We start from the raw sequence: 13,089 nt of genomic DNA, 5'->3' as shown, positions 1-13,089 counted from the left end.
TATGTGGAATCTATGGTCTTTTGAGTATGAAACATAATTGCTGCCTGCTTTTAGAATAGTTTCCCTTCAATAGTATTATATTTTGATACATTTCAAAATATGCTCTGATTAAAATAAATTAAACAATTTACTTCTTCCTTCAGTTAATATTTTTGTCTTCACTTATGCCTCTGTTATCTATAGAATCTATAATCCATATTTTATATCATGACCGTTGCTACAGTATCTGAATATCTGCATAATTAATTAACACAATTTGAGGTACAGTCATAGCTAAGGATAGAATTCTAATGTAAATAAGAATTTTAAAGATATTGAGCTAGCATTTCTTCCTCAGACAAAATTCCCACTGAACTTTAAACAATTCAAATAACCTGTAATGTTCAAACTAGAGTTGTCAAACGATTAAAAAAATTGATCATGATTAACTGCACCATTAAAGAAATTAGTCGCAATTAATCGTGATTTTAATTGCACAGCTAAAAACTCAAAATGATGCACAGAAAAGCTCAAAGGTATGCAAAATTATGCAGGTACTTTGTATGGTTGGGGGTGTGTGTGAAGTGTGTGTGTGTGGGGAGGGGGAATTTGTGAAGGTGTGGGGGGCTGTAGATGTGTGTGGGGAGATTTGGAGCCTGGGAAGGGGTTTCTTGCATACCCTAGCAGGATGTGGGGTACTGTGGGTCAGGAGTGAGGGCCAGCAGCAGGGCTGAGGGGCGGGCTATAGCTTGGGAGTAAGGGGCACGGGCACACACACACATACACCCAGCAGGTAAGTGTGTGGGAGTGGAAGGGGTGTGGGTGAACAAGGGGGAGGGGGCAGATAGAGGCCTCACAGTGAGGGAGGTAGTGGGGCAGGGGCAGTGGCTGGGGTGAATGAGGCCTTGTGGCTAGGGTGGGTCATGGGATGGAGCTACAGACTCCAGGGATATGAAGGGCTGCTCCTGCCACTGTGCACAACTCCAGGGGAAGCATGGGTGGCATGGGCCCCCTGGATTTGTCCATGAGGCGGAGGTGGGCTGTCACTGCGCACTGGGCTGTGCTCCTTGATTCCATTGCTCTGGGACCCACACGACGCCATGCTGTGCTTCCTGCCACCGGGCGGACAGGGGATGCGGTGCAGCCAGTGTGCACTCCCAGGGCAAAGGCAATGGGGTGCAGAGCCCCATCCCACAGTGGAAGCCCATCTCTGCCACATACATAAATCTGTGGGACATGTGGTCCTCCCAGAGGGAGCCCTCCTGCACTCCTGGATAAGCAGCCTGCAGCTCCATCCCATGACCCGTCCTGGCCCCAGGGCCCCATTCACTCCAGCCCCTGCCTCTACCCCAGTCCCTTCATCACCATGGGGGCCTCAATCTGCTCTCCCTATGTCCTTACCTCCCCCACACCCCTTCCCCTTCACAAACTTGCCTGCTGGGTGCTGCTCCACATGCCGCCAGGCTGTGTTCCTGGCCACCTGAAGGCTGTAGCTACCTGCCTGTGCCTGTGCGTGCCCCTCCCCGCACTGCTGCAGGCACCTAGAGCCCGGACCCAGGCTGCCCTGCCATCTTCTGTGCTGCCATCACTGCCCCATGGGGCTACCCAGAGTCAGCACTGATGGCAGTGGAGTGGAGCCCAAGCTGCGGGCTCCAAAGCCACGTGTGTGATTAATGCGTTAAAAAAATTAAGGCGAACAATGATTAACACATGAATCTCATGCCTTAACTGTGATTAATTGACAGCCCTAGTTCAAACATTCATAAAGACGTGTCTAGTGCATTTTAAGGCTTTACTCTTTAAAAGAATGTAGTCAGATGTGAGACTTTAACCCTTATTCCTTGGGTTATTGTACAGATCTGTTTCCTGAGGAGTTAAGTGGGTGTCCTAGAAACACAGAGTTTCCTGAGGAGTTAAGTAGGGAAATGCTTTATTTGTATTACAATAGTACCCAAATGCAAGGGCTCTATTACATTAGTCACAGTTAGAAAAAATGGTCCCTGCCAAGACATTCTCCAGGATAAGTAGGAATTTGCTGCAATTACTTGACTCCTAGGTGAGTTTTTCCCCCAAAATTATCGGGGCGGGGGGGCAGGACCCTGGTCTTAGGTTGAAGTACTGGCCTCAGGCAGGTGATGGATCAGTTCTGGCTTCAGCCCTAAGCCAGGGGCTGAAGCTGGAGCTGAGCTGCTGTGTGCCTTGAGCCAGGGTGGGTTGGGTGGTGAGGGAGGGGGCCTATGGCAGACAGAGAATGGGGGAGACCACAATGTAGCAAAATTTTTAAAAACAGTTTGAACAGGAAATTCCAGAACAAGAAATCACACACAGACTGGACTGTGTTAAATATGGTTTAACCAGGGGCTGTGGATTTTTATCCTATTACCTGGATTAACTTTTGTGACCCCATTGTTCCTATAGGTTCTTTTCTTGTTTGCTGTCTCCTTCCCACTTCCCCCTCTTCCTCTCTCTCCTCCCTTCCCCCCTTTTATGTTCAAATCACTCACTCCACTTTATACACTGCCCTGTGCTTATCCTTTCACTGCACCTGATGAAGTTAGCTTGAGTTCATGACAGCTTATTCTCTCAATATATATAATTTAGTTAGTCTATAAGGTGCACATCTATCCGGCCTTCTGCCTGACTGCACAGCTAACTACCTCTGTCTGCTCATTAATGGTGGGCGCATCTACACCTGGCTGTATGGCGCCTTTGTTACTGTGCTGTCATTTAGTACTTCCTTTTGGAAGTACTTTAAGATGGCACAGTAACAGCCCATACTGTGCCATGCTGGGCATGCACGATTATTTTTGGACGCTATGTTGCCATAGCAATGTGTTATAAGGAGGGAGTGTATTGCTATGGCAAAGTAGTGGTGGCATCATGGTTTTTGCCAACAGATGCTACCACACTGTAGCATTTTATTTAGATGCACAACTTAGGTATTGCCTTTATTCATCCACTCTGAAAGATGGAAAGTACCCTTTACTTCCTTGGCTTATGAAATCATTCACTAGATGGCCGGTTAAGGCAAAGAACTCGTGTCCTGTGTCCTATGTGGCTGGAAACTGATTCTGGAGTAATCATTTGGGAGACTAAATGGCAGGCGTTGATTCTGATGTTTAGACTGGATGCTGATGAGACGCATCTTCCTATCTGATTACTTGAGTCTTTGTGACAGCAAGGGAAAAAATCAGGACCTGATTGGGAGCAGGAGGTGGGAAGTCTTTGGACGGACAGAATGGAGGCTTCCAATGCACTATTCAGGACACAGAATAAAGACTCTATTGTACTCATACTTGGAGTTTAGGGGCAGCTTGTTATAAATGTGTTTGCTATTATGGAAATCTTTTACTAAAACTATTGCATATCTTCTTGAACATGGGTAGTGGTGCAAAGATTTAGTCCTACTTGAAATGTGCAAGTAACCCCATTTAATGCATTTGATTTTATATACAATTTGTAATGCAGTGCTTTTAATTTGATGATGATGTTCCTGTGAGGACAATGGTGTTTCCGTGATGCTTCACAGTAAGGACGGTCCCAGGCCCAAACCTGTGACTGCAAATAAATTGCAGATTAATTTTTTAAGAATGCATAGTAATATACCACAATGAACTTTGTTAGAATTTTAAAAAATGTACTGAATAGTCATAAAACTGTGCAAAATTAGAAAGCTGTGTGCTCTAGAAAGATTTTAGTGCTATGGAAAAACATAAAGAATAAGCCCCGCAAAAGTACCCACAGTAACTTTCTGCGCCAATGTATAGTTTAGGCATAGCAAAGCACCTTACCTCTGCTACCATACTCCAATAAAAGTGAATTTCTTGATACGATTTTTGGGTAGGGGAGGAATCAATTGGGTAGAATGAAAGATAGGTAAGTACTGTGGTAGGCAAATGTGAGATGACACACAAGAAAGTTATTGTTTATGTGCTAACAAGTTATAAAGGAATAGATTGTTTATATAGTTTCCAGCCCTGATATGAACTGTTGAGGATGGTGGTGGGGTTAAAAGCTCTCAAGGCAGAGAAAACTTCAACTGACTGGAGGTATTTCTATCGTCTCTGGGCAGGCTTAAATTCTGCCTCTTCATTAAGCTTTACTACATTTTGTCATTATCTTACTGCAGCATTGGAGAATGTCCCAGTCATGCTTCTTACCCAGTATTTGTTGTAATACATGCTTGTATCCTTGTGTTAAGTTACTGCTGGACAGCTGGGCAAAATAAACTCCTGTCTCCTGGGGTCTATAAAGAAAAGCATTTAAATACTGGACACTGGTTCAGCCTGACTTCTTGTAATCTTTTTTCTGCTTAGATTTAAGCCTCCTTTTGATTCCAGTTTATTTTCCCTGTGAAGGTATTTTAATACTGGAGTCAAGTCACCTCTCAGTCTTGTGTATGATAAGGTAAACAGATTGAATTTAAAAGTTTCTCATTGCAAAGCATTTCATCTAACCCTCAAATAATTTGTGAAGCTCCTTTCTCCACCCCCACCAAGATTTTGATAATGGTATATTAATTGTGCACAAGTCTAGTCTCACACCTACATTTACTCACTACTACTCTGTAAAGTGGAATGAGAAAACAAAAGTATTGGGAGGAGATCAGATCCAGGATTGCACTTTGTTTTTATGTTTAACATGGAAGACATGCTCCCTAACCTGTGAACGTTGTGGTATGAAAAGCCAAATCAGCAAAGTCCCAAATGTCTCAGCTGGACTCTACTGGGCCCTGATGTTGCTAATTCTTTGTAATAAGCAATCAAAACCTCTAGTGTTTTGGGCTAGGTACAGACATTCAAAAAGCCCAAAGCAGAATCACTCAAACTTATGCGGGTGTCTAGAAGCAGCATAGGTTACTTCGGTAGCAAGCAGAACACATGTTCACCCTCTGGTGGGGGGTGGGGGCATGCAGGCTGCCTGCACTGGCTGAGGCCAGCAGGTTGGGGATGCTCTTGTATGCCTCCAAGTATATCCTCCAGGCTCCCTAGGCTGCTGGAGGTTGCTGAGTGCATCCCTGTGTCCAGGCCACCCCTGATTGGCTCCCAGGACAGACGAGCATGTCTCCTCCTACTGCCAGCATCTGTCAACTGCAGTCAGGTGTGGAGGCAACTGTGTTTGTCTGTCCCCTTGCAGCCAGGTCTGCTCCCTGGTGCTGCGCATACTTGTGGGGACATGGGGGTTCCTACGTGGGCTCCTGCATCCCCACCCAGGGACCTCTGTGCCCGTCCCCCATTCCCCCCAAGCAGGTGCAGACTCAGGGAGCCCGATCAAGCTGCAGGGCACAACAGAGAACCCCTCCCTCCCCCCTTCTCCACCACCATCAGCAACTGTGTTGACTGCTCTGTGAGAGCTAAGGGGTGAGGCCAGCTGGGTGCTTGGCTACAGAATCGAACGTGGGCTGAGGCTAGTGCACCTCCCTGTGAGGCAGGGGGAGCCACAGGGCCTATCCTAATTTGAATAAGTTTGAGTGCACATTGATCCAGGACTATCTTAGATCAGGTTCTGCCACTTTCAGAGCAGATCATGTGCCCTGAACTTCTGTATGGTTATTGGTTTGGTTGCATTTCTGATCACTTACTCTGGATTATGTGTAACCTTGCCTTGGAGACTAGTCTTGTACCAATGAAACCCTTTTCAGGAAGGGGTTATCATTTATTACATAGCTGTATGGTACTTGGCACAACAAGTCCCAGCCCAGTTATGGGCTTCAGGTATTATCACAGTATAAATGCTAACTTTATTATGAAAATAAAAGTCATAAAGAAGTAAGGCTGGAATGGACTTCAAGACATCGTCTAGTCCAACTGAGGCATAGGAGTTTTGTCATTGATGTCAGTGAGAGTGTGTTGTGGGCTTTGAATGAAGCCCCATGTTAGATGTTTTTAGCTTAAGAAGCATCTAGGGCCACCATATAACTTTCCTAAGTCTGTTTCAACAATTTATAAATAAATAATGGCTAAAAAAGGATTGCATAAAGTTTCTTATGAATTATGCCATTTGTAAGCACGTATTATTCTGCAATAAATCAGTGACAGAGGTAGAGCTAGATGAAAATACATTTTTATGTTTGTAAAAGGATACAAAAAATAACACCTACTTGTCTCAAAGTCAGTGATCTTTTCGCAGTGAGGGAAAAAGTTGGTGCATTGATCAACTGAAGTGCTGCACAGACTATAAACCAAAAGTCAGGAGGAGGAAAGAACAGCAAAAGGAAATCATAGCAGAAGATATAACAGTAGACAATCTACTGAAAATAAACCACTATCTTTTTTTTTCAGTTTTTATCTCCAAATTAGACTATATCTCATTGTCTGCCACCCTTGACCAGGTATAATAAACCTTTAACATTTGGTTTCTGTTTTTTTCCTGAGAAACTTTGAAGGAATTGTGGAGAGAATCAAGACAGGTTTTTAAAAATTCTGATCAGGTTTCCTCTTGAGTCTTGCTGCTGGAAGAATGTCTTATGGGTAAATTTCTACTCTCTCAGCGGGGCAGTGTTTTGCATGAACCAACTCCCAGGAGAAAATGTTGTGTGCTTATTCTATACAACAAAGCTTAGGCAGCATCTCCATATTAAGCTGACCAGAATGGGGGAGGGGAAGCAATTGACCTGAAAAGGTTGAGGGTGGGGGGAATGCAGTTCAGATTTCAGAAGCCAGACATAGCTATTCACCAAACTTAAAAAAAAAAAGAAAAGAAAAGAAAAAAGAGAGAGAGAAAAAAATCTGTGAAATATTTCTACAGATTTCAGTTTTCTTACTTGATAAAGGTATATGACTATTACGTACTAAAATATGCTTGCTAATGATATGAGATAAAGCTTCTCAAACAAGAAATCCTTGTGAAGAAATTTAAAAATCCTTTTGCAGAGAAATTTTTGGATCTGCAGATAAAGGGACAGATTCTAATCTCTGATAAATCACTATAAATCTGCTCTAAATTTTCTGGAGTTACTCATGGTTTACGCCAGTTCACCTAATTTCAGAATCTAGCACTCAGTTGGATTCTGTAATAAATTATAAGGTCCAATGTCTGGTAACTATGTTGTAAATCATATTTATCATAATAAATTGCTTTTGTTAGTGTTGTGCATAACATAGCAAACCAATAAGTCTTTTTATATTCACTAAAAATGTGCTTCCTTTCTGAACCTGGGTAGTGATACATGCTATCATACTAATAGAGCTTATTGTTAGAAGGCTATTTCTTGATATGGTTCTGTGATTCAATATTTTTAATTATCTTTTTATTACAACATGTACTAGGTCCTAACATACAGTAGATTTACTGATAAGGCCATATACCACTTGTATTGCATCCATTTACAGTCATTTTTATAATGGTATCTTACTAATAAAATGTTATCTTATTCATTCAATTTGTGTGTAATAAATCAACAGCCTGTTCTTTCTCCTCCTGCAGATATGGGTATAAGTATGTATGACTATGTGCATGTACTAAACCTGATGATGTTGCTTGCATACAAATGGAAATTAGCTTAAGAGCATTAATGAAAGCATAGCTGTTTGCTTGTGACCCGAGTAAAATTAATATTCTAAATAAAATAACATGGGGCTTTATTTTGAAGCTTTGCCTTATGCAAGTGCATTATGATAGGTTGAAAAGATACAACTAGCCATGTTTTTCTTTTGTTCGAGGCAGAAATCACATATCACTTACTAGAGAAATTAATAACAATAAACTGCACATGCTATTCTCTTCCTAATTGTTTTTCTTTAGCAGTATAATATACATAATGGTAGATTAAAGAAAGCTTCATCCCCATGCTTTGAACTTAGCTTCCAAGAAAGCAGCAGTTTCATTGTGCATCATGTCAAAGAAAAATCAGCGGAAGCCGAAGTATTAGGATCACAAGAATATGATGCTGTGACAAAAAAATGTCACAACCTTGGTCTGAGTTACTTATTGTAGTCCATGAAGATGGTTAAAGTTTAAAAATGTTTGTAGAAGACCCTGTGGCTTCTCTCATCCTCTTGTGTAGAACATGGTGGTGCCCTCGGGATCCTTCAGTGCTGCACAGGCTGTGCTGGCAGTGAGTGGTCCCTCCCCCCGGGCTCTCTCCTATTGCATGCCACTGGGAGAGGCAACCTCAGAGGCCCACTGGTTGCATGTTAATTACTCATGGACCACATGCAGTCTGCCATCACATGCTGGTTCCTTGCCAGCTGGCAGTACTACGGCCCTGTTGTAGAAGAATAAACCAAATGAGATTTGAGTTTCAGGAAAGTATTTTATAAAAGTTAGAAGGCATATAAAAATGACTTTTTATAAAACATTGCAACTTTTACAGTATGCACAACTAGATAAAGTGCTGAGCATGAACCAACATGAAGCTCCCACCCCAAAACCCCACAAAAAATAGTAAAGCTATGTATAGGGCAACAGGTCTTCTGCTAATTTTGATCTCTGTTGCTATATTGATTCTATATTTATAACTTTTCTAGACCTGTAGATGACTAAGGGACCTCTTCCAATATGTAGGTAAGTAGTGTTCATTTGGTGTGTAGGTAATTGTATTCATTTTTTGGGTATCATATCTTTACGATGCTGACATAAAGATAACTGACATGGGATCTTTCTAGAAAAGAAATATAGAACATTGTTAAACAACTTCAAACAATATATTTTCAGAAGCAAATGTTTAGGACACAACATCTTTTAAAAAACTGAAAGCTGGCTATGGACAATGCTAGGCTTTCTCCTTCAGTTCTAATGATGCTAACATAGCTTTTGATCTGTCTCTTTAGTGGTTGCCAGAATTTATCCATATAGATCTTCCTTCAGTGTCAGCATTATCTTGTGGAGAATAAAAAAATAGGATCTAAGGAACATGTGTTTTTGGCTAAATTTAGCTTTTGTGGTGTTTACCATGGTCATCTTAAGTGTTACGAGGGATTTGGGGGTAATTACCAAAATCAAGCAACCTCCTAAGTGGAGAAGTAACTTGTGTGTCAGCATGAAGGGAATGTTTTTTTAGATTGCACCCCCCCCCTCCAGTTCCCAGCATGGCAGAGAGCCATGGGGCTCTGAGCCAAGGATCATGCCTGCAGCTGCAAGGTGGTCAAGGGTGGGGGAGTGGAGTTGCACCACATGGACCTTCCTGATCCTCCTGACAACTGCAGTTATGAGCCATGGCTTGCAGTCCCCACCACTGCATGGATGGGCCCAACCCTCCCAGGCTCTGAGCCAGCAAGTTGGGGTGGCCTGAATGGTGAGGGACTCTGCTCCCCTCCACCCGCAGTTCCCAGCCTAGTGTACTGATGTGCAGCCCTGCCCCCCCCAGATCCAAGCAAGCAGAGCTGGGGGACACATGAGGTGTAGGCTCTGTTCCCCTCCTAGGTGCCACTGACAGCAGACAGCCAGCAGGGGATGGGGCTTGGAAGAGGGGCTGCGCTGGCCAGTCAGGGGTGGCTGGCAGAAGTTTACAGCAGCCTTCTGGGAGGTGTGCTCAAGCACCCCCAGCCTGCTGCCCTTGGCCAGTGGAGGCTGCCTCCGTGCCCTCCTCCCCTCCCGCCAAGGGCGAAGTGAACATGAGTTGTGTTTGCTCCTGAACTAATCTAGGGTGCTTAGAAAAAGTCACAAAAATTGATTCAAATCTGTCTCAGGCTTTTTGAACCTCTGTACCTGGTCTAGGACTGTTAACGTTCATTTAGAAATGATTCAAAGCTTGATTAATCTTGTTTTAAAAAACTTTTTTCTTTCAAATTCTGATAGTTTTCTTTAAAAAATGGCATGTGAGGACTATGCATTTGTCTGCTGGTTATCTTTATATCAGCCTCTTTAATTAAGCACTTATTTAGTACAAATTAAGCACTTATTAAGTACAAATTGTTAATTCTCTCCTTAAGGATGGTACATTTTTTAATTCTGATTACAATACTTGCTAAATGATCTCTAAGAAGCCTTCTGATTGTCATTCTTTGGGCTCAATCCTCCTCCATTTGAAATCAAAGAATGTGTTTGCTGTTGACATCAATGGGATAGGTTTTAGGCCATCTTGACTAAAATCTCTAACTTCTAGAAAAAATAACAGAAAATTCCACCTATGTGTAACATACACTACATTTGATATTTTTAGTTACCACAGTTATTTTTAATAAATACTTAATCCCATTGATCAAAAAGGCAATTTCCTTTAAAGCAGTGCTTAATACATTCATATACTGATGCAGAACGATACCTATATTGACCTGCTGCCTTTTTTTTTTAGGGAATTAAAATAATCTAGGGAGTATCATAAATCCAAAGACATGATCTCGAGTGCTATGTTCATGGCTTAACCTTAATATTAAAAAGACCTGTGCTTTTTATTTTAGTTTATTTTTATTGTTTTAAGCAAAAGCTGTAGCATGCTAAAACACCTGAATACCTCCATATTCAGAAAAAGAGGAGAAATGAGAGGCATTCTGAACCAAACTGGTGTCCTATCAGTGCAAAACCCCAGATCCAAACAAATTGTTGAAAAGTTGATCCAGATTTAGCACCTCAGTTACATCTCTAGTAAAGGAAAGAAAGACTGAACAATTATGAATTCTGTCAAAAACAATAGCGCTTTCTAATCTGAAAAGTCCGACTTTTCCACACAAGTATTGAATCAAAGGCAAGAATTTAATAAAAAATTGTTCCTAAAACTTTTTATTGAAAGGATTAGTCATTCTTATTTTAGTTAATGGTTTTAGTCTGATGAACTGTATTCAAAGATAAAACTAGAACAACTGGAGGTCACCCTAGAGTCTTTGATGCCAAGTTTGGAATATTGAACATGCTGATTTAATCACTCATATATTTTTTCTGTGTATACTGGAGACTTAGGCCCCAATCCAGCAAAACATGTAACCATATGTTTAACATCAATATAAGTGCTCATGTGCTTAATGCTTAAGCATGTGCTTAAGTACTATTCTGGATCAGATCCATTTTTTCAATTAATTTTAATGTGTAAGCTTTGAAAGTCACAGAAAATTCACTCAGTATTTACTGGTAACATTTTGGGAAGGATATAGTTTAGTCTTCATATCTAATAACAATATGGTGAAGGGATAAGTAATAAAAAACAAGAAGTCATTGATATAGAATTTAGATCACTTGCTAAGGTGGACACAAGTGAGCAATATTCATTTTAATATGGCCACATGAATAATTACATATCTAGAAACAAGGAATGAAAGCCATATTTAAAGGATATTGAAATAAATAGTCATAGTCATATATGGTCAGCTGAACATGAACTCCCAGTGCAATACTTTACAAAAAGGATGATATGGCCCTTGCATATAAAAAGAGGGATGTCTATTTAAGATTAAGATTCAGGAGTAGATGCCCAATAACAAAGAAGGTGAGAGATTTGTTGCATCTAGTTGAACCAGTGTTAAATGATTGAAGTAGCTGAAAATATTGGTATTGTGGGTTCTGCAAGCTGCTGATGTGCCTTTTGTCAAAAATGGGAGCAGGTGATGCATTTAAGTACTGGGCTGAGAAACTTAAGGTATATCTAATTGCTTCTTGGGGTTAACCTTAGGACTGTTCTCAAGCTCATACCTGCCAAATGTTTAACATTGTAGACTGCTGAACTTCAAGGCCTGCTCCCAGCCCTTTCCTTTCTGCAATGTATTAAGAACTTGCCCAGGCATTGCAAGACCTGACAATAAGGTGGTTTCCCGCAACAACCCCACAACTTCCCATTTCTGATTTCTGGTTCTTCTGTTCCCCACTTTCTATCTCTATTGTATGTGTTTTCAGCCAAGTACAGGCTGGAGTAATGCAGTTGCTAAGGCTCACAGTTGACAGCCCAGAGGTTGCAAGTTTGAGGCCATAGCAGAAGGGCTCATGGCATATCCCTGTCAGATTCCAACAAATCTGCAAATTCTACTAAATACCATGTCACAACAACATAAAGTAGGAAGGAAGCCAAGTACAGAAGGGTTGATAAGTAAACTGCTAACTGGTTCCTAGAAAGGCTTTTCTCAAGGAAAAGGATGCACAATGTAGATTGCTTTGGTATGGACCACAGGGTAAGATATAGATATAAGGGCTAGGGACAGCAGTTACACATAAACTGGTTTAAATGATCAAAAACTGGTTTAAACCAGTAACAGAACAGAAGCTATGCGCACATAAACCAGTTTCAAAAAGGCTAAAACTGGTTTAAGATAAACCTGCTTGAATGTAGTATCAGACTTAACTAATTTGGGTCAAACTGGTTTATGAAACTTCTGTCCCAGACCCTTTTATGATTCACATTAAATCACAGTTCCCCGGCATCCCAGCATGCTTTGCAGCCCTGGGCTGGGCTATGCTGTCTGCTCCAGCAGAGAAGGGGGCTGCCCCCTTAGACAAACCCCAGCTGGGGTCTGGGCCCCGGGAGGGGGGTTAAAACCTCCTTTCCCCCAGTTAAACCCACCTTCCCCAGAGTACAGAGCTGCCTTGCTGCTAAACTTACTGAAACTCACTGCTGGTTGCGACTGCAGACTACAAATCCTAGAGATACCTGGAAGCAGAAAGAAGTAATGAGCAACCCTGCAGAATCCTGCTGCTGTAATTCTGGACTGCGAATCCCAGAGACCTCAGGGGCAGCAGGAAGAGGAAGTGAATACACAGTCAATGATGGCTACATGCCAGAGAGACATGCTGTAGCGCCCCGAGGCTTCTGGTCTGAGTCACTGCAGGCTTGTGGCTGCATTACCTGAATCAAAGGTAAATGTCTGTTCGCTTCTGTTTCATTTTAATCTGTGCATCTTAGACTAACCTGCAGAGACTGAATCGATTCAGCCTCAAGTGTTTTGACTGTACTTAGCCCACGTGGCTTACATTGCTTGAGCTGCTCGAGGGCAACTTTAAAGGTCAGTTCTAAATACCAGTGCAGATACACCCTTAGAGCATGGAGAATATGATAGTGCATGTGGAGTTTGCCTTGAGGGAATCACAGAGTATGAAAGGCTGCTCAAGTGATGAAGATTTTGTTGCTGAAAATATAATTGTATGTGTACATGATTATTTATGACATGACTGGATTCCCACCCTGGAGAGGCATCCAGTGATGAGGAGCATAAGTATTTGCAGAATAGTGAACATGACATTTGCCTCACT

General features: G+C 41.9%; 1 long non-coding RNA gene across 1 annotated transcript; it reads left to right on the top strand.

Moving 5' to 3' along the window:
* Positions 1 to 1,879: 1,879 nt before the first annotated feature.
* On the top strand, positions 1,880 to 12,690 carry LOC132248310 (uncharacterized). The gene is made up of 3 exons (XR_009459479.1): positions 1,880 to 2,035; positions 8,448 to 8,484; positions 12,471 to 12,690. It is a non-coding gene; the product is annotated as an uncharacterized LOC132248310 (long non-coding RNA).
* The last annotated feature ends 399 nt before the right edge of the window (positions 12,691 to 13,089 follow it).

Source organism: Alligator mississippiensis, chromosome 2 (genome assembly GCF_030867095.1).
Source record: "Alligator mississippiensis isolate rAllMis1 chromosome 2, rAllMis1, whole genome shotgun sequence".
Taxonomy (NCBI): Eukaryota; Metazoa; Chordata; order Crocodylia; family Alligatoridae; genus Alligator; species Alligator mississippiensis.
Note: the sequence above shows the minus strand (reverse complement) of the source record. Positions and strands in the feature narration are given on the sequence as shown.